We start from the raw sequence: 22,163 nt of genomic DNA on the forward strand, positions 1-22,163 counted from the left end.
AACAAAACATCTAATTTAAAAATATTTAATATGAAGGGCTGATGCAGTGGTTCATGCCTGAAATCCAAGCACTTTGGGAGGCCAAGGTGGGAGGATCACTTGAGACTAGGAGTTTGAAATCAGCCTGGGCAATATAGCGAGACCCCTTCTCTATAAAAAATTTAAAAATTAGCCAGGTGTAGTGGTGCATGCCTGTATTCCTAGCTACTTGGGAGACTGAGGCAGGAAGATCGCTTGAGTCCAGGAGTTTGAGGCTGTAGTTGGCTATCATCAGGCTACTGCACTACAGCCTGTGTGACAGAGTGGAACCCCATCTCTGAAAAAAATATATATGCACAAATATATTTTGCATATATATGTACATATATGTACATGTATACATATGTATATATTATATGTGTGCATGTTACATACGTGTATTCACATGCATACATATTTTATATATGTATTATACATACACTGTAATACATCTATATGTATATACAAGGTATATGTATTTGTATGCATATGTACATAGTATATATACAATTACGTACATAGTATATATAGATATTATATATACACTAAAAAAGTATATATACAATACTTTTTTTGTTTTTTGTTTTTTGTTTTTGAGATGGAGTCTCGCTCTGTCGCCAGGCTGGAGTGCAGTGGTGCGATCTCCGTTCGCTGCAACTTCTGCCTTCCGTGCTCAAGTGATTCTCCTACCTCAGCCTCCCATGTAGCTGGGACTACAGGCACGTGCCACCACGCCCAGCTAATTTTTGTATTTTTAGTAGAGACAGGGTTTCACCATGTTGGCCAGGATGGTCTCGATCTCTTGACCTCATGATCCGCCCTCCTCGGCCTCCCAAAGTACTAGGATTACAGGCATGAGCTGCCATGCCCAGCCTTACAATACTTTTTATACTATATATACTATAAAAAAAGTATATATACAATACTCTGTATACTATATCTACATCGTGCTTGGCCAAACAGCTGAGATTTTATTTCTTCACAGTTCTGGGGGCTGGAAGTCCAAAATCAAGGTGTGGACAGGGTTGTCCATCTCCTGAGGCCTCTTTTTGGCTTGCAGATGGTTGTCTTCTGTGCCCTCATGTGGTCTTCCCTTTTTTATTTATTTACTTATTTATTTGTTTGTTTATTTATTTATTTTGAGACAGAGTCTCACACTGTCACCTGGGCTGGAGTGCAGTGGCACAATCTCGGCTCACTACAACCTCCGCCTCCCGGGTTCAAGCGATTCTCTTGCCTCAGCCTCCCGATTAGCTGGGATTACAGGCACACACTGCCACACCTGGCTAATTTTTTGTCTTTTTAGTAGAGACAGGGTTTCACCATGTTAGCCAGGATGGTCTCGATCTCCTGACCTCGTGATCCGCTCCCCTCGGCCTCCCAAAGTGCTGTGATTACAGGCATGAGCCACCGCGCCTGGCCGTCCCTTATTTTTGTATCTGTGTCCTCATCTCCTCCTCTGATAAGGAGACCACATTGGATCAGGGCCCACCCTAAAGACTTCATTTTACCTTAATCCCCTCTTTAAAAGCCCTTTCTTGGCCAGGTGCAGTGGTTCACATCTGTAATCCCAGCACTTTGGGAGGTCGAGGTGGGTGGATCACCTGAAGTCAGGAGTTCGAGACCAGCCTGTCCAACATGGTGAAACCCTAGCTGGGCATGGTGGTGGGCACCTGTAATCCCAGCTCCTCAGGAGGCTGAAGCAGGAGAATCGCTTGAACCCGGGAGGTGAAGGTTGCAGTGAGCCGAGATCACACCACTGCACTCCAGCCTGGGCGACGGAGCAAGACTCTGTCTCAATCCATCAATCAATAAAGGCCCTCTCTCTAAATACAGTCACTTTCTGTGGTCCTGGAGTTTAGAACTTCAACATATGGGTTTTGGGGGACACTTCAGCCCATCACACCTACGGTAAAGCTGGGGTCATCTGTTGATTACCTGCCTCTTCCTCTCTTCTAGTCTCTAAGACACACCTCCTTCACAAAAGCCTAAGTGGCTGCTCCATACTTTTCCTCTCACCCCCTCCGCTTCCTCATTTTCGGAGACAGGACCATCTCTGTCAAGGACCAAGTTCTATTCTGGCTTCATATCTGCTCCACCTCCTCAGCCCAGTGATTGGGATTTCCACGCCATCTTAGAGTCATTGGGGTCTGCCCCTCAAGGGCTCTGACCCTGTGTCTCCCACCCTCACCCCTCCTGCTTTCCCTGAACCTGCTTCATCCCCCTGCCACCCCTCCAGCCACTAAGCCTGCCTCCTTCCACATCTTCAGGCCCCCTCGACCACTCCCAGTTCTCAAGGTCTCAGCCCCTTCTCGCCTTATCCTCCTGGCTCCATGTGGACCTGGGCATGCCCACGTTGGCACCCAATCACATCCAGAAACCTCTGGACATCTGTGGCTCTTCTGGACACTTTTGTGTCTGCCTTGCTGATTTGAATTTCCAGCTGCCAGTCATCCTTCCCACTGTAAGTTTCCTCCCCTCTGGGGTGCCCATAGCATTGAAAGGAAGTTGAAACAGCTGGTCTTCCACCACCAGTTCCTGCCTTCTTCTCTCCTTACCCTCAGCCCTGGGCCCCACCCCTACTCTCCTCAAGCTGCCTTACACAGTCAAGGCCAGCAGATACCAGCTCCCACAACTTGCCTTTTCCCACTAATATTTCTCAGTGTGTTCCTACTATTCTTTCCCCCTTCTCTCTCATCTTAGAAGATGAAGTATTCCTCTTTTCCTTCCTAGGCTGATCTCTGCCTTTCCTCCTGTGCAATAGACTCTCTGTCACCTTCCTTCCAACGTTGTTTCATACATCTCTATATGCACCCTCTCTGGGTCTGCATTCCTTTCCTGTTGACATAAATTGTTTGGGTGGTTTAACCCTTCCAAAACCCCTTCTCCACATTCTGATACTCACAGAGATAATTTTTTTTAAGAGATGGGGTCTTGCTATGTTGTTGCCTAGGCTGGTCTTAAACTCCTGGGCTCAGAGATCCTTCTGCCTCAGCTTCCTAAGTAGCTGGGATTATAGGTGTGCACCACCACACCCAGCTCCTAGAGATAATTTCCAAGGCACTGTGGAGCAGGGCTTCTCAACCCCAACACTATTAACCTTTGCGACCAGATAATTCTTTGCTGTGGAGGGCTTTCCCTATGCAGTGTAGTATGTTAAGCAGAATCCCTGGCCTCTACTCACTAAATGCCATTTGCACATTTCCCCCAGCTTGTGACAGCCAAAAAATGTCTCCAGACATTGCCAACCATACCCTAGGGTTCAGAATCACCTGGTTGAGAACCACTGGTGCAGACACTGAAAATGTGGACTCTACTGTGCTAGTTCTTCTTTAGCCGTTTGCTATGCTAGGCATGTTGGAATCTACAAAATACCCAGCTACAGCTTCGGAATGTATTCTACACATATGGAACGTAATACTTGGAGAACAGAAAGAGATTTGTACCTTATGTTCATGTGAGGGAGGGGTGATTATAAACCAAATTAGTAATACTTAAAAATGTGCACTTACTTATCCTTCTAATTAAATCCTTGTAAAACAACTGCACAGACAACAATGGCCCTTCTGCAAAACTCCAATCAAGAGGGTTTTATTGAGATTAGTCAAGACAATTAAGTAGGTTTTTTTTTTTTTTGAGATGGAGTCTTGCTCTGTCGCCCAGGCTGGAGTGCAATGGCGCAATCTTGGCCCACTGCAACCTGCGCCTCCCGGGTTCAAGCAATTCTCCTGCCTCAGCCTCCCGAGTCACTGGGATTACAGGCGCATGCCACCATGTCCAGCTAATTTTTGTGGTAGATATTTTTAAAATTAGTAAACTATTTAATTCTTAATAGGCTAACAACAGCAACCATGACAGTGACAATAAAAAAGTGTGGGCTCCAGGGTCAGGCTGCCTGGTTTGCATCTCAGTGCTACCCCTTCCCAGCTGGGAGATGTTGGGCAGTTGAGGAACTGCTCTGCTTCAGTTTCATCAGCTGCAAAATGGGGATGGTAATGGCACCCACCTGAATGAGGGTGGAGGGCATAGAGCCAGACTATACAGAGGAGGCCCTGGAGCAGGGCCTGGGCAGAGTCAGCCCTTGAATAAATGCTAACTGTTAATGGTCATTGCTATTGTTATTTTTCTTTCTTTCCTTTCCTTTCTCACCTAAGTTTATGCCAGAGCACAGGGCCTTCCTTCACTTCCTCTTCTTCTACTCACTGTTTAACCCCTTGCTTTCTGGCCCCTGCCTACCATACTCACATGAACTCACTTTCTCAGCTCTCAGCCTTTGTTTCTGCCACTTGCCTTGGTTTCTCTTTGTTTGCTTTTTGCATAAGTTTAACGGGTATAGGTGCAGTTTTGGTACATGGATATATTGCACGGTGGTGAAGTGTGGCCTTTTAGTGTAACCATCACCCACATGATGTACATTGTACCATTAAGTACTCTTACCCCCTGCCACCCTCCCACCCCTCCAAGTCTCCAATGTCTATTATCCCACATTCTGTGTGGTTTCTCTGTGTTTTAACACTGTGGGCCACCTTTTCCCTTAGCTGTTCTGCTTCTTTAGAGGCAAAAGAGAAGGAGCTCTTATCACTCCCTCTTCTTTTTCCACTGAATTGCAGGCATTTCCTTGGGTCCTGCCCTAGCCTTTCATTGTCCATGGTCTCTTTACCTAGATGTGTCTTTAGGCCTCCCTCCTGAGTTCCCCTCCTCTCCAATTCCACAAGTCGCACCCCCCTCCACGACTCATGCCACTGGTGAATGGACCCACCCTCTATCCAGTTATCTAAGGCCAAGCCCAGAGAATCGGCCTTCTTTACCCCACGACTTCTCACTCCACAACCAACGGGGACCAAGCCTTGCGGATCTGTCCCCTTGACATCTCCTGTCTCTGGTCCTTCCTGCACTGCCACGGGTCACGCTAACTGCTGCGGCAGCTTCACCTCTTTTGTTGCCACACACCTTGGTCAGTGCTCCAGACGGATTGTTTCCTTTTCTCTCACACTCAGTTGGTCAAGTTCTGTTGATTCTATGGCCTAATTATGTCCCAGATGAATCCATTCCTCTCCACCTCTACAGCCAGTGCCTCTTCCACCCCTACAGCCAGTGCCTCCCTAGGTCTTTATTCTTGCTTAACTAAATTCTTCTATTACTATTAATTCCTAACTCTCCCTCCTGCCTCATCCTGCCATCCTCCAGACCATCCTCCATGGTACCCTCCTCCGTGAGCCCTTTCACAGCCTGACTGCTGGATAACGTCCAAGTCCGCTGTGCATAGCGCTCTTGGCGATCTGGCCCACTGGCTACTCCTACAGCCCCATCTCTGGCTGCCTCCCCTCCTCCCTCTGCTGCTCCAGCTCCAGAGGGTGGTATTTGCAGTTCAGGAAACTGACCTTGTTTTATGCCTCTGTGCCCTTGTGCTTGCAGCTCCCTGCCCACTCTGGCTGGAGTGCCCTGCCCCCTCCTCTCTGCCTGGGGACACCTACACAGCTGTGAGACCTTATCCAAGTGGCCTTCTCCAGCATCCACACCTTTTTTCTTCATGATCCTCTTCCACAGCTTAGCTCTGTTTTCCATTTATTTCTACCTCCAGGCTCAATATCACCTACTCTGTCACCTTCCACCTCAAATGGGTTCCCCTTCTCCCTGACTTTCTCATTTTTGTCCTTCTGTCAGCTACCTAGCTAAGACCCAGGCATCATCTTGGCCCTGATTTCTGCACCTCACCGCCCATCCCTTGTTCCCCCTCCATTACGGGTCTACCGCTTGCTTCTCTGTGAGTTCTTCCTCTGAAGCGCTTCTTGACGTCCTCTACCCTCACCCTAGTTCAGGCCCTTGGTACCTAAGCTTTTCCACAGCCAATATTCAGAAGTCTTCGTGGGACAGGCTCAGCTTATCTACCTTTTAGTCTCATCACCCATCTATTCCTGTAAATGTTATATTCAGCCAAGCTGTAATCCTTACTGGTCTCCGAGTGGGACCCATAATTTGTTACAATTGTGCTCTTGCATCTGCTGCTGTTTTTAATTCCCAATCTTCATCTACTGAATTTCTAGTCATTCTCCATGGCCCAAATCCATTACTTTCTCTTCCATGAAGCTTTCCCTGATCACTCTTCTTAGAACTGATCTTGGCTAGGGGCGGTGGCTCACACCTGTAATCCCAGCACTTTGGGAAGCAGAGGCGGGCAGGAGTTCAAGACCAGCCTGACCAACCTGGAGAAACCCCGTCTGTACTAAAAATACAAAATTAGCTGGGCGTGGTGGCGCATGCCTGTAATCCCAACTACTCAGAAAGCTGAGGGAGGAGGATTGCTTGAACCCGAAAGGCAGAGGTTGCAGTGAGCCAAGATCGTACCATTGCACTCCAGCCTGGGCAACAAGAGCGAAATTCAAAAAAAAAAAAAAAAAAAAAAAAGATCAGCCTGGCCAACATGGTGAAACCCCATCTCTACAAAAATACAAAAATTAGCTGGGCATGATGACGGGCACCTATAATCCAAGCCACTCAGGAGGCTGAGGCGGTAGAATAGCTTGAACCCAGAAGGCAGAGGTTGCAGTGAGCCGAGATTGCGCCATTGCACTCTAGCCTGGGCAACAGAGTGAGACTCTGTCTCAAAAAAAAAAAAAAAAAAAAGAAAGAAAGAAAGAAGGAAAAGAAAAGAAAAAAAGAAGTGATTTCTGCTGGGCACAGTGGCTTACACCTGTAATCCTGGCACTTTGGGAGGCCGAGGCGGGAGGATCACTTGAGGTCAGGAGTTTGAGACCAACTTGGTCAACATGGTAAACCCTATCTGTACTAAAAATACAAAAATTAGCTGGGCATGGTGGTGAGTACCTGTAATCCCAGCTACTTAGGAGGCTGAGGCAGGAGAATTGCTTGAACCCGGGAGGCAAAGGTTGCAGTGAGCTGATATCGCACCACTGCACTCTAGCCTGGGCAACAGAGTGAGACTATGTCTCAAAAAAATAAAAAGAAAAAAAGAAAAAAAAAAGAAGTGATCTCTTTGCTCTGAACTCCTGGATTTTGTATGTATTTAAGTTTTTTTATTATATGTTAGACTACGTCTCAAAAAAAGTGATCTCTTTGAACTGAATTTTGTATGTATTTAATGTTTTTTATTATATGTTGTTTTGCATTTCGTGATTACATCATGAGGATGCAGAGATTAGATTGCAAGCTCTTTTAAGGCACAGATTATAAATTACCCATTTTTGTATCAGTTCTCCACTACAGAACCCAGCACAATTCCATATATGTCTATACAGCTCAGCTTTATTGGGATATAACTCACATACCATACAATTCACCCATTTAAAATGTACAATTCAATAGATTTTTAGTATATTCAGAGTCGTGTACCCTAACCACAATCAATTTTAAAACATTTTAATTTTAATTAATTTTAATTTTTTTGAGACAGGGTCTCACTCTGTCGCTGAGTCTGGAATGCAGTGGCACAAGCATAGCTCACTGCACCCTTGATCTACCAGGCTCAAGTGATTTTCCCGCCTCAGACACCCAAGTAGCTGGGACTATAAGCATGTGCCACCATATCTGGCTAAGTTTTTAATTTTTTTTTATTTTTCCTTGAGACGGTGTCTTGCTCTGTTGCCAGGCTGGAGTGCAGTGGTGCGATCCTGGCTCACTGCTATCTCCGCCTCTGCCTCCTGGGTTCAAGGGATTCCCCTGCCTAACCCTCCCGAGTAGCTGGGACTACAGGCACACACCACTACGCCCAGCTAATTTTTTTTTGTATTTTAGCAGAGACCAGGTTTCACCATGTTGGCCAGGATTTTTTTTTTTTTTTTTTTTTTTCTTTTTTAGACAGAGTCTCGCGGGAGTGCAATGGTGCGATCTCAGCTCACTGCAACCTCCACCTCCTGGGTTCAAGCGATTCTCCTGCCTCAGGCTCCCAAGTAGCTGGGATTACAGGCACCCGCCACCACGCCCGGCTAATTTTTTGTATTTTTAGTAGAGACAGGGTTTCACCATGTTGGCCAGGCTGGTCTCAAATCCCTGGCCTCAAGCGATCCTCTGCCTTGACTTCCCGAAGTGCTGGAATTACAAGCAGGAGCCACCTTGCCTGGTCTACACTGTTGTTGTTGTTGTTGTTTTGTGAAGGAGAAGCAAGATACTTCTTATATGGCAGAGTGAGAGGGAGTGAGAGAGTGGGAGACGGGGAGGGGGAAGGGGAGAGGTGGAAAGAGGAGGGAGGAGGGAGGAGGTGGGGAGAGGGGTAGTCTGACCTACTATATTTTTAGCATCCCAAAAAGAAACCCCACAGTCAATCCCCACTTCTCCCTAGTCCTCAGTTCTAGGCAACCATTAATCTACTTTCTATCTCTATCAATTTGCCTATTCTGGACATTTCATATAAACGGAATCATCCATTATTTGTCCTTTTGGGTCTGACTTCTTTCATTTAGCATAATGTTTTCAAGATTCATCCATGTTGTATCACGCATCAGTACTTCATTCCTTTTGATGGTTGAATAACAGCCTATGTATGGCTATATCACATTTTGTTTATCCATCCACCAACTGATGAATATTTGAGTTGTTTCCCACTTTTTGACTATTGTGAATAGTGCTGCTATGAATACTTGAGTACAAGTTTTTGTGTGGACATATGTTTTCATTTCTTGTTTATGTACCTAAGAGCGGAATTGCTGGGTCATATGGCAACTCTATGTTTAACATTTCGAGGAACTGCCAAGCTATTTTTCAAAGTGGCTGCATCATTGTACATTCTCACCAGCAATGTATGAAGGTTTCAATTTCTCCATACTCTCTTCAACACTTATTGTCTGTTTTTTTATTCTAAACATCCTAGTGGGTGTGAAGTGGCATCTCATCATGGTTTAGATAGCATGACTCCTGAACAGGTGGTTTGACTGCCAAGTTTATTAATTAGCTAGAAACGAGAAACACAGGGCCCAGCATCATGATACTCCAATTTTTAAAATATAACATGTAATAGGCTGGGCACAATGGCTTACACCTGTAATCCCAGCAATTTGGGAGGCCGAGGTGGGAGAATCACTTGAGCCCTAGAGCCTGAGACCAGCCTGGGCAACATAGCAAGACCTCCTCTCTACTAAAACTTTTAAAATTAACTAGGTGTGGTGACATGCACTGTAGTCCCAGCTACTTGGGAGGCTAAAGGTGGAGGATCACTTGAGACCAGGAGTTCAAAGCTGCAGTGAGTTGTGATCCCACCACTGCACTCCAGCCCGGGCAACAGAGTGACGCTCTGCCTCAAAAAAAAAAAGAAAATATTTTAAAAAGTTGTAGTAAAACTGTTATCAATCTTTTTTGTTGCAAGTATTTTCTAGATGGCATTATACAGGTGGCAATTTGTCATGAAAATTCATATAGCATTGGAGATTTGCTAAATTATGCATAAAATTCCAATTTTGATATTTTTCCTATTCAAAACTTATGCCTGAATGGGGAGACCAGGAAAGGCTAGCTCCTGAATCAGAGATAAAGTGAGTAAATAAAGTAGCATTCCCCACAGGGCCCTTCCTCTGCCCTCATTGGAACACATTACAACTTAGAAACACAAGACACCTGTTCTGTGATGGCAATGTGAACTATTATTCCTGTCTAGAGACCTGCCCATCTCCTCCAAGACTGGCCTGTCTTCAAAAAAGCATTTGATAATCCATTTGGGGGCGGCGGGGTTGGGGGAGGCTCAGAAAAATGCAACCACTAAAATTTCTCTGGATGGAGTTTTCTTCAGTAAACAGTAGACCCTGGGAAACATAACAGGTTCCGAAAACTTAATTTTGATGACTGAAAGTCAGAGAAACAGCCAGCTGAATCAGCTCCTTCTTGGGCAGTGGTTTAGCCTGCTTACCTCATATCAGACCTAATGGTCCAGCTGCTTTTCCTTGGTTCTAAAGAGTTCTATTCTGGCCAGGACCCATCCCGAGACAGACATTTCTGTCTGCAGCCCTGAAAACTAGAGGTCAATGGAAGGGCTCAAATTAAAGGCCCACAGTTGGGCTTACAACTCTCCATGGTGTTCAAGCCTTCTCAGAGGAGCTGGTGTGGTGGAGCCAGGGTCAAAGGTCATAGTAAATAGAAAGTAGCCAGCTTTCTGCCTGCATAACATCATTTTGCCTAACCAGACTCAAATGCTTAATTCTACTGTAGTATTCTTTGGACATTCTTCTTTAGAACTAGGGGGGCCGGGGGGGGGTGTTTATTTTCAACAACCACAATCATCCTTATCTTTCTGAAGATGTTTCCAAAGGCTGAGAACAGACCCCTTTCAGAACCTCCGTAGGAGAAGTATTAACAGTTGGAAACATGTCAGCTGCTTTATGGAGGAAGCACAGCCCAGGCCTGGTTTCTCTGGGCTCCGTGATAACTTGGGGCAAGGCAGCCAGTGCGAAGCGTGGTGGCAGGAGCTGGAGAGATGGAGGGCGGCTCGGAGAAGGGCCCCTGCTTTTCAGAGTTGAAACAGGAGCCCTCTGAGAGAAAGAGATACTGCGTGTGGCTTCTCTGAAGCCTTGGAGGGCGACGTGGATGACACAGCATCAGCCATTCCATCGCGGGGTGGGGACACAGTGGCGGCAGGAACCGTCCTCAGCCCCTGGCGGCCACGGCAGTTCCTCGCTGAAGCATCCTTTGTGGGGTGTGGGTAGGGGAAGGGGACCAAAGTCGGGTCGGAGTTGAGTTTGTTAGACGGCGAGCACGCTCAGGGCGGCAGCCCGAGTAAGAAGGATGGCCCCGGGAGAGAAACGGCTCGAAGCTAGGGGCGGGGTGAAGCGCCTGCTCCTTAATCTGCTGCCCCATCATCCACTCGCCCCACCTGGATGCAGAGCGAGGACCGCGTGGAAAGGAAACGCCGCGGGCGGGGCTCCCTCTCGCAGATGCCTCAGAGACCCAGAGGGGCGGCGTCAGGCCAGGGCCCCGAGCCCTACGCCCCCCATCCCCCCAACTCCAGCGCCTCCGAGGTGCCCCTCTCGCAATTCCGGGGCATCACCGTGTCTCCCCCGCCTCCGTTAAAATAGTGAAACAAACTGCGGAGTGAAGTGATGGAAAGCCGGGGGCGGGGAGTCGCCCGCGCCGAGGGGCTGCAGGGGAGGGGGCGCGGTGGCAGAATAAGGTGGCCGGCGAGCAACGGGACCATTGGGATCGCACTCAGTCGCGGCCTCCCGGACCCTTCCCCTCGGTCAGCCCGGCCCTCCCATGGCCCGGGGCGCCTTGGGAGGGCGTAGGGCAAACCTGGGGCTGCGGTGGGGGGTGGGGAGGGGACTCCACCTCCATCCATCCCGGGATGGCAACTGCGGTCACCCTGCTAAAGTCGGGGCGGGGGCGGCGGTGGGGACAGGCGGGTACCGCGGTCCTCCCCCTCACCCCCCCAGTCCGAGCGTCGCCGCCGCCGCCGCCGCCGCCGCCGCGGCCGCTCAGTAACACGTCCCCAGGAGACTCGCAGGAGCAACACGTGATGTGTCTACTTATCAGGGTGAGAGGGGGAGAGCGAGACTCCGAGCGTGCGGGCGAGGAAGCTGGGCGGGGGGCCGAGACGGGGGCCGGGACGACGGCTGGGGCGCCGGGGTCGCCAGCTCCTCGCCCACCTCCCTCCCTGTGGGAGAAGAGGAGGAGGGGAAGTGACTGCGGAGTTGATGAACTTTGCACATCCAGAAACGCCATTTTGATTCCTTTTCCGGAACAAGTTTGCATCTCTCCTCGGTCTCTCCCTGAAGCCCACCGGTCCCCAACGCATCATGCCTGGGAGCCAAGCGTCCTGCCCGGCCGTAAGTACGTGCCCCGGGTTCCGACTCGCGGTACTCCGGCGGCAGCGAGAAGTCTGGGGCACAGCCGGAGCGACCTTTTAAAGAACTTTGGGGATGGGGAGGGTGAAGTCTGCAGAGCGCGTTGTACTTTTGAAACTCGGTGTGTCCCGGAGCCGGGGACCCGCACGCCTCACTCCGCGTAGCGTGCGCTCGGGCCGGCGGTGCGGCCAGGGATGAGCGGGGCAGCCCTCTCCCCTCGGGCTGCGCGCCGGGCCGTTCCTCCCCCTCCTCCTCCTCCCCTTCCTCCGCTCTTTTCCCTTTCCCGAGCCGCCGGCTCTGCCAACCAGCTCCCAGCGCGAGCCGCCGCAGCGCCCCGCCAGCAGGACCTGATGCGCATCCATATTAGCCGTCCGAGCGCAGGAATCCGGCCCGACCCGCGCCGCCGAGTTTATTTTTAACCAGCACCGCCGGGACTCGGATGGTGCGCGCACCGCCGGCCAGAAACATCTTCCCAGCGCTGCTCTCCATCTTCCGCCCTCTCTCCCTCGACATCCTCCCCCCCATGTGGGAGGGGAAACTTTTCTCCTACATACTTTCGAGTCCCTCTCGGGCCGGGAAGCGCGGAGATGACGGCGCCTGCCCTCCCGCCGCCGCCGTAAGGTATCCGGGGGTGCCTGCCCGGGGTGCTCGCGCGGGGGTGCCTGCTCGGGGCTGCTCGGTGGGAGCATCCGCCGCGCCCTGCTCTGCGGACTTTGATCCTCCCGGGCGGACGGCGCCGGCCGGGAGGGGGCTGCGGGCAGCCCCGCGCCCTCGCCGGTTCCCGGCTGGCGGTCGTGGTCACGCCGACCACCGCCCCGGGGGGCCAGGGGAGGAGGGGACCGGGCCTTAGCCGTGCGGGCACGTATTGTTCCCTCGCCCTTCCGTTGGCAGGGTGCGTGTTTTCGTGGGAGTCCTCGGTGTGGAGCTAGCCTGCCTCGCGGGCGGGGGGGTGGTGGGGGGCTCGGCGCCGTCACGAGCGCAGGAAGGAGGCCGGGAGCATCCGAGGCGGGGCCGGCCGCCGGGGCCCGCTCCGCCGCCCAGCTGTGGAGCGCGCTCGGAAACTTTTGTCCGCCGCCCGCTGGACCAGTTTTTCACGAGTACTGGGGCTTCCCTTCCTCCTCCCATTCCGGCCCCCAGCGTCTAGCTGGGTGGGGGGAGGGGGCCTGTTGCTGCCCCCCCGCCCCCAACTTCCCGCACAAGCCTCGGGCCGGGCCCCCCGCACCCCCTCCCCGCTCGCGGTCTCTTAGGAAACTGCGACCTTAATGGTTGCTAAGGAGCAGGGGAGGTCCTTCCCGTCGCCGACCCCCTCCCTGGGAAGCGGCGTGTTTTCTGGACCGGGCCAAGGGCGCGTCGAGGATGTGACCTGCTCCGCGGCCGCGCGTGAGTGCGGGGCGCGTCGGCCGAGCCCACCGATGGGCGAGGCCACCTTTCTCTCTGGGCGGGGCGGGGAGCTGGGGGACGCGGGGACCCCACGGGGTGCGGGCCGGGGCCGCTTGACAGGCGCCGCGTGCAGCTCGCGCCCCTCGGCCGCCGTGCATCCGTGATGGGTTATAAAAGAGGAGGAAAGTATTTCTCCTTGCTCAGCAGATTTGCCCTCCCTCGCTCCTTACTGGTTAGGAGATAGAACGTGAGCCCAGATCCGGACGAGCAGTTCACATTCCATTACGAAATTCTACACGGCTTCAGAGCCAGCAGCAGCACACATTCGGGGCACTTTGGAGGGGTTTTCTTCTTTTGAGGATGCTCCTGCTGCTGTTGTTTGTGATGGTGGTGAATGTGGAGAGAGACAAAAGGGTGAATAAAAAAATATAACGTTTTGGTATGTTGAAAAACCTGTCCGGGGGTTTTCATTAGTAGAAAATTGAACCCTCTTAGAGTTTAGATTTAAGCTTAGCTCTTTAAAAGCCAGTGGAAATAAAGTTTGCCTGTTGAATGGTGTTGCTGGAAATAGCGAGGAATTTGTGTCTTAAGAAGACTTGAAATGATTTCTGCGAAGGCAGAGTTGCTAGTGCATCTCCCTTATTTTTGATATTTTTTCCCCTTTATATATGTAGTGGACCCTGCATGTGTGCGAGTTGATTCTGAAATAAGTTTAATTGAAGTGGAAGGTGGGGAAAAGAGAACTGCCAAGAAAAGAATGTGGTTTAGTTTTGTTTTTTCACACCCATGAAAATCATCCTCTAGATTTGGTGCTGTTTCAAGTAGGCAGGTATAGTTTCTAAGACATATTTCAACCCGGAAGTCTGAGTTAGATAGAGGCCAAAGTGTTGGCTAAAACCTCTTTGAAAAACAAACGTTGAGTTTTGTGCTATCTTCAAGAGTCCACAGAACTTTTGAAGGAATGGGTTCGAGCTACTCTACAAGTAATTTATACAAAGACGGATCACTAATTTTAGGGGTGGTGTGTGTGTGTGTTGTGTGTGTGTGTGTGTGTGTATGTATGTATGTATGTATGTATGTACGTGTTTACCTCTGCCCTTTGGAGGGAGCCTTCTGGGTACCCGCTGATGGGTCTTGCTTTGATGTGCTTTGAGCTTTGGTTACGCTGATGAATTAAACATTTGAATGGCTTTAATCAAGTTTTAAATGTGTTAAAAAAAATACCTTTCCCCCATTTTTACAAAAGAAAAGGAGAGAAGAACTCTTTGATTTAGTTATTTGCTTAGCTTGTGCTCCATTTTAGGTTAATGAACTTGCATTGTCTTTGTCTTAAAAATACTGCTAAACTGGTTGCATTTTAGAATGTCTTGTTTTTAAAGAGGATTTGCTGTATGTGTAATACTCTTAAGAAATGCTGCTGATGCTTACTGTTATGTGGAATATCATTCTCTGGGTTTTTCTAGATACTGCTTTATTTCTCATCAGAAAATTAGACTCTAAGCCTTTATGGCAGACAAGTGTTTGTTATGCGATGGGGAACATGGGTCTTATTGAGCTGGTATAGGTGGTGCATCCATTCCTAACTAGTTACATCATCCAACAAGCGACCTTTTGATTGAAGGGTCTTTTAAATTTCTTCAGGCAGACTCCCAAGGCCTTATTTGTATCCAGCACAGGTACAACATGTTGAAGGAAGAAAATAAACCTACACATATTAGTCCAGCATCTGATCAACAGCAGTTTATTGGTTACCTGCTGTGTGCCAGGCACTGTACAGTGTAGCTGCCTTAGGTCGTTTTTGCTCTTCAATTTTGAACTGTTGGGTTATTCCACTTCTGAGGTCAGTTAGGAAGTCTTTGCTTGCTATCTTATGCTTGCTTGCTAACATCATTTATCACCTTCAGCTAAGGAAATGTCCTAGTTAATGAAGTTTTAAAATGCTACCCTTTTAGGATTTTGCTCGGCATAATTAATATAAATTTCACTCCTATAAGAATTGGTTAAATATATTCTTTGGAAACAGAAGTGAATTCTTTTGATGTTTCTATTCATTATCCTTCTGAAAAGTAGGTGGTGCTTAGAAGGTCATAGGATAAGGGTTGCTAAGCAGCTAAACAGAAGGATGCTAAAATTAACCGAAGCATTTTTGAAAGGGAGTCATTCCCTGTTTTACATTATTTACTAGGTTTAGTTAATTTCTGAATCTTCTATGTCCTTTGACCTGGGAAGGTAGGATGTTAAAGTTTGTTTTGGTTTTGTTATTATATTGAAATAATCTCTTTCTTTTGTAAGTGTCTTTAATTGAAGTTCAGTACTCTATGACCAGCCTTTTGGTGTCAGATGGCAGCTTGTCTGGTGGACTTCTTGACTATTACCAATGTGTTCAGGTTGAACCTTCCTGAGGATTTGTGTGTATAGTACCCTCTTATTTCTAGTATTAATAACTGATTCCTTGGTTTGTTTTGGAAATTCTGCATAATCCATAAAGTTATGTCTTTTATTCTGCATCAAACAGATTTGTATTCAAAGATAGAAATGCAATTTAGTATCAATAGAAAGTATGCAATGTAGTCAGTCCTGATAAGGGGACAATAGCTTTCTTTCCCCCTTTACTGAGATTACCATTCCCTTAGATTAGGTTTTGATAGGGCTCCTCCTCCATTTCATTCCAGCTCCCTAGTGCAGTTCATTCTGCCCAGTTGATAGATATCTTTTTAAAAATAATTATATTAGGTTCAGAGTACCTTTGGAAGGACTGGCCAAATGTTAGAAAACAAAAATAGGTGTGATGTATATTACATTTCTGGCATAAGTGTGTTCAAGTATCTTGAAGTTTTTCATTGAGATAAAATGGTTGAAATCTAATTGAAGCCATGATTAGTAACTATCATCTCTTGGTTGAATGGTAAGCCTGTTGTAAGCCAAAAGCTTCCCTGCTTCAAGGTTAATTTGTGTACATCTGACCTATTGAACAGGCAGTGTTGAGTCATATTTTTTATGTCCAAATATAATTAAGAAATTGATAAATGAATTTTCTTTCTGTTTCTTTTCTCTCTTTCTTTCCTGATTTAGACAGTGATTTTTGAGTAGAAGTAGCCATGGCACTTTTCAAAGAGCAAGGGTCAGACAGTGATTTCCACACGGGGGTGAGGGTTGCAGGGACCTCCCCTTATATCAAAGGTAAAAGGTACACTGTATGAAACCCAGAGGGAGGCATACGGTGTGCTCTCTGAAATGCATCACTTATTTTTCATTTCCCCCACTCCCATAGAAGGCAGAATACAGAAAAGAAAACTACTGTTGTTTTCATTACTACGGAGGTAAAAGAATGAGGAAGGTGGAGAGGGGTTTTTCCTTTTTTGTTAGCAGTCCTGTCAGTAGTGTCATCGGCTGTGCTCCGCTCAATTTCTCTTGTCACGTTCCCTGGTGTTCACCGTGGTCTGAACTGCAGCCGAGTGTAGCTGGGGATTGCACTCTGCTGTTGGCAGTGGCGGGTTGGGGTGAAGCGGATGGGGAGGAGGAAACTGGGAGCGACCGGTGCATCTTATTTTTGGTGGGACTTCAAGGGTACTGAAGTTAGCCAGTCTGCCCATCAGTAAAGGTGGCTGCCTGTGAATAGGTGCTTCAGACAAAAGCAGTGGGAGAGGGTGGAGACTGTTTGTTCAGTGTGATTCAAGCAAGTAATGCTAAGAGAATTCGAAAACCTCTGTAAAGTCCCGGGACTGGGTACTGACTGCTCCTGCAGGGATTCACCTGAGGGCTTGCAGACATCATGAGGGTGGGTGGAGAAAGAGAATGAAAACCCCCACAGGCATTGTCAGACAGCCAGACTGAAGAGAAAACGTCTCAGTGGGGGTAATTAGATAAAGCTTTTAAATGCTCTATTTGTTTTTCTCTAGCTTGCTTGGTATTTCATCTCTTTCCCCCTTTTCAGAGACTATGGGATAGGATTGTTATAAAAGTGTGTGATACTTCTGGTGGTTTAATCACTTTAAAATTTTCTTTTTCATTCAGATATACCTTCTAGGACTTAGTTAATTTCACCCTGCTTTTGTGGAGGCCTTTAGCAAAGATTCCAAGTGTATGCTTAGAGGAACACTATGAGAGTTGGGTGGGTATGTTGACCCATTTTACAGCTGCGCCGTGGTCCACCCAGGGGCTGATAATAAATCAAACTTGGAACCCAGAACTCCTAACTCCAGCCTAGCCCTGTAGAACAGCTGCTTTTTAGAGTCAGCTTGACCTCAAGAGGACTTAGCAGCATTAAATATATATTGCCTATTTATCTCTATGTGTATGGTGTGTGGTTTTTAAATAAGACCAGATCCTTTTCAAAATAAACCTAATTGAGTTTGAAGGTATAAGGAAATTTTAAAAAGCACTTTTGCTCTTGGTAGCATTTCTCTTGATGAATTGTGATGATACATATCTTTTTAGTAGCCTTTCTACCTCATGAGATTGTTGTAAGGATAAAGTAGATGTTCCAGAAAGTCAAAATCTATAAATGGAAGAAAGTGGTATATTTCGAGCTCAGGAAGCTTTGTGGGTATCCATTCTGGATTTCCTTTCCAGAATTTTGCACACCTCCATTACCTTAGTCAAATTTTGCCTAGGAGTTTATGTTCAAATTGGGGAAATGCAGCACTTTGTTTTTGTTTTTAGTGCTGGGAGACTAACAGAACTAGCAAATTCTTCTTAATGTGGTTCACTTAGGTGAGGCGGAGTCTTGCTGTGGCCCAGGATGGAGTACAGTGGCACAGTCTTGGCTGTCTGCAACCTCCACCTCCAGGATTCAAGCGATTCTCCTGCCTCAGTCTCCTGAGCAGGTGGGACTACAGGCACACACCACCACACCCAGCTAACTTTTGTATTTTTAGTAGTGACAGGGTTTCACCATGTTGATCAGGCTGAGGGATGAGTTTTAAGGAAAAAGCTGATGACAAGCTTGGGGCTTACTCTTTGAAGAAGTGGTTCTCAACCTGGTGGTTTTGCCCCCAGGGGAATTTTGGCACTGTCTGGAGACATTTTTAAGTGTTTCTGGTGGGGGGTTGGCAGCGGGGAGTTGCTACTGGCCTTTAGTGCGTAGACCCCAAAGATGCTGCTCAACATCTTAGAGTGCACAGAACTACCCCCATACGTCAGCAGAGCTGAGGTTTGAGAAAGCCTGCTTGAAAGGTACGGTAGTCGTGGCCTGGGTCTCATCTACAAGTCCACTGGGTGCACTGCCTGAAATTCCATAAAGCAAGTAAGCAAGTAAGCTCTTACTTGCCTCTGAGGTACCATGGTTGGCAAGTTTGAAGTTTCACAGAAAATTTGGGGTTGAGGAAAACATTAAGTGGCATTAAATATATTTGAAAACCCCATAGTAAATGAAAATTCTAGAAGTCATCTACTTCTAAAACAAACTAGATTCATTGGCTTTGTGAAGCTGTTCTGGTAGATGGCTCAGCTTTCCCAGTCACCTCTTCAGTTATTTGGGAAACTTGCTCTGATGCTGTCATCTGCAGCCTCCTTCATGTTCTAAGTTATGTGGAGTATACCTTTTTTTTTTTTTTTTTAAGTGTTTGAACTAGCCCTTACTTGCTTAACAGTTAATGTTTTTGCATTGGTAGTCTCCCTTATTTTATTTCCTCAAGTTTTTGCAAAATTCTTACATAACTGTCTGCCGTTTTTATAGGGCAGTGTTTCTGAGCCGGGTCCTCTGTCCATACATCTCCTCTTGAGAGGGTGGATGGCTGCCAGCTGCTGTGGTTGGGAGGGATAGGGAGGGAGTAAGGGGATGCCGGGTAGGAGGCGGTGATTCATTTTATGTTAAGGGACCCCAGGCCTCAGACCAGAAATGTCTAATACAGTGACAGGAGTGATCTTTTAGCCAGCAAGTGTTACTGATCTGACCCTTGGCCTTCCCCCCGACCCCCCAGCCTATCACACAGACAGGAGGTAAGGAAACCATGGAGGGGAGAAGAAAACAGGGAGACAGAGATTGAATTCCAGAAAAGGAAGGGCTGCCAGTGGTAGGCAGAGTCACCCCTAGAGTGGCCTGGGCTCCCACTTTATAGACATGTGCAATACTTGAAGATAGCTCTTTTTACATCTAAACCAGCGGTTAGTCAGTGTCCCATTGGTGTCGGTCGCACTGATGGTGCTCAGGGCCATTGCTCTGCAGCCACCTTTGCAGTCCCATACCTGGTAACGAGTCCTGTTCCTGCAGAGTGCACTCTGCGTTCTGGTGCTTTTCTGCCTTCTCCTCTAACTATAAACTGCCAACTCCCAACTCTATATCTCCATTTACAACTTCTCCTAAGCTTGAACCTTTTGTCACCCTGATCACCCTGCAAGAACCTTACCCTGCAGGTACTTGTAAAAATGAAAGTCCTCTCCCTTCCTTCTGGAAGGTGATCACCATCCACCCAGCCTTCTAGGCCAGGAGTCTTACTGCCATCCTGACGTATGTCTGTCCTGCCCCAATGTTCAGTCAGTCACCAGGCCCTCTGCAAAACCACACTCCAGTCTGGCCCTGGCATTGGCTGTTCTATCGTTTCTGACTTAAGGCCCTCATCAAGTCACAAACGCCTCCCAAGTTAATTTCCTGCCACCAGTTTCTCCCTACTGCAGTTCATCCTCCACTCTGCTGCCGGAATCATCAGAACTAAAGCTGTGCGTGGTGTTTGCCTGCTTAAAAACATCTCTTGGCTCTCTGTTGTCTACAGGAAGAAATCCAAACTCCTTAACTTGGCATACAAGGAACTTCGTCTGCTTCCAAGCTGAATTTCTAGTCTCAGCTCTTGTCACTCTCTTCTACCCCACTGCCACACTGAATTGATTCTTACTGCCTCCTGTTGCCTGGATTGTTCATTCTGTTGCGTCCCCATTCCCTTCCTTCAGCAATAAAGATTTTGTACTCTTTTTTCAAGACCCAGCTTAAATACTACCTCTTCTATGGAGAATTAGCTCTTCTGTTGTGAATAACTTTTACCCCCTTCTGTCAAGTCTTGTCTGTTGTAATTTATCTGTTAACATGTTTCTCTCACTTCAAGAATATTTTTCCATCTCCTGTACCTAGAACGATTGCATAGTTGGTGCTCACTCACCACTGTGTATTGATTCTGATACAAAAATGAGAGTTTCTGAAGATTTTGGAGAATAGCCACATGTAATTTGGAAGCTAGGCCTAAATAGTGCTACAAATTCAATGAAGGAAGTAGACATGAACTAACGATTTCAGCATACCCGTCATGCAGAAGGTGGTGCTAGGTGGGAAAGAATTAAGTGCTTTGGTGGGAAAGAATTTTGAATTACAGAAATTCTAAAATAAAAGTTGGCTCAGCTTAATGTAAAAGTGAAAAAACTCCTTGTTAATGCCTGGTTGCGCTAAAAGCTGTCACACTGGGGCCTTTACTAATTATAACCATTTTTCATGGCTGTTGATTTGAAGTTTACATTAAATAGGAGAGATGGGCACACAGATCAAAGACCAAAATCATTTCAGAGCTCCAATGTGTGGGCCCATTTTCTCTGCTTAGTTAGAGTTTTGTTTCATTAGTGGTGTGAGTTAATAGGAGTGTTGGTCTGTGTATAATTTAACTTCTCTTCTTTCCATTACTCGTAGGATTTAAAACAGAATATCAAGCCAGAAACCTACAGGGTATAAATCTTGCTTTATGTGTTTGTATGTGTCTGTGTATATGCAATATACATGTGATAATAGTTGATTTTAGATCCTATTTTAAAAAGAATCATTTTTACTTTTTAGGGGAGCTCCCTTTATTCTGACACTTCATTGTAAAAAACAAAACATTTCTCTGAATATACAAAATCAAAACCTTAATTTTCTCATAAAAGAGGTAGATATGTCTTCAGAAATAGGGGAGATAACCAGGAAGATGGGGTGGGTGTTCTGAAACCCAAAGGTGAACCATGTGAATAGGTTTCCTGTTTTTTGTTTTTGTTTTTTTTTTTTTTTTGAGACGAAGTGTTTTACTCTTTTCACCCAGGCTGCAGTGCAATGGCACAGTCTTGGCTCACTGCAACTTCCACCTCCTAGGTTCAAGCGATTCTCTTAGCCTCCCGAGTAGCTGGGATTTCAGGTGTCTACCACCATGCCCAGCTAATTTTTGTATTTTTTTTTTAGTAGAGATGGGGTTTCACCATGTTGGCCAGGCTAGTTTCGAACTCCTGACCTCAGGTGATCCGTCCACCTCGGACTCCCGGAGTGCTGGGATTACAGGCGTGAGCCACCACGCCCCACCAGGTTTCCTTTTTAAACAATGATTTTTTTTTTTTTTTTTTTTTGCGACAGGGTCTCTCTATGTTGCTCAGGCTGGTCTCAAATTCCTAAACTCCTGGGATCGAGCAGTCCTCCTACCTCAGCCTCCTAAAGTGTTGAGATTACAGGTATGAGGTATGAGCCACTGAGCCTGACATGAATTTTAAAAAGCAAAAAGGAAAAAACGACATAGTGTGTGGAAGTTCTTGGTATTTTTTATACAAGATGAAATCCTGGTTGATTAAAAATACATTACTATAAATATTTTTTAATAAGTGCTTACCTGCTAACTAGAGTTTAGGCTCAGATCTGGCAGATACATTCAGATATAATATTCTAACATAGTTTTATTTATCAGGAGGCTCGTATATTTTCCTCTCCAATACAGAAAATAGATTTTTTTTTTTTTTTGAGACAGAGTCTTGTACTATCTCCCAGACTGGAGTGCAAGGGCGGAATCTCAGCTCACTGCAACCTCCACTTCTTGGGTTCAAGCGATTCTCCCACCTCACCCTCCCGAGTAGCTGGGATTACAGCCGCATGCCACCACACCTGGCTAATTTTTGTATTTTTAGTAGAAACGGGGTTTCACTGTGTTGGCCAGGCTGGTCTCAAACTCCCAACCTCATGTGATCTACCCGCCTTGGCCTCCCAAAGTGCTGGGATTACAGGTGTGAGCCACCGCTCCCAGCCCAGAAAATAGATTATTTTAAAGTCAG

General features: G+C 47.2%; 1 protein-coding gene across 7 annotated transcripts in view; it reads left to right on the top strand.

Annotated features, from left to right (window-relative positions):
* Positions 1 to 11,396: 11,396 nt before the first annotated feature.
* Positions 11,397 to 22,163, top strand: part of RREB1 (ras responsive element binding protein 1) — a 144,056-nt gene continuing 133,289 nt past the window's right edge. For 2 of the 7 annotated variants that reach the window (XM_024248423.3, XM_063725326.1), the window contains exon 1: positions 11,397 to 11,488. The gene's annotated coding sequence lies outside the window, so the exon portion shown is untranslated. Of the gene's footprint in view, positions 11,489 to 11,671; positions 11,785 to 11,981; positions 12,420 to 12,772; positions 13,179 to 22,163 lie in introns of those variants that run through there. The other 5 variants (XM_002816391.6, XM_009241410.4, XM_054557168.2 and 2 more) reach the window with 4 other exon arrangements.

Source organism: Pongo abelii, chromosome 5 (genome assembly GCF_028885655.2).
Source record: "Pongo abelii isolate AG06213 chromosome 5, NHGRI_mPonAbe1-v2.0_pri, whole genome shotgun sequence".
NCBI lineage: Eukaryota > Metazoa > Chordata > Mammalia > Primates > Hominidae > Pongo > Pongo abelii.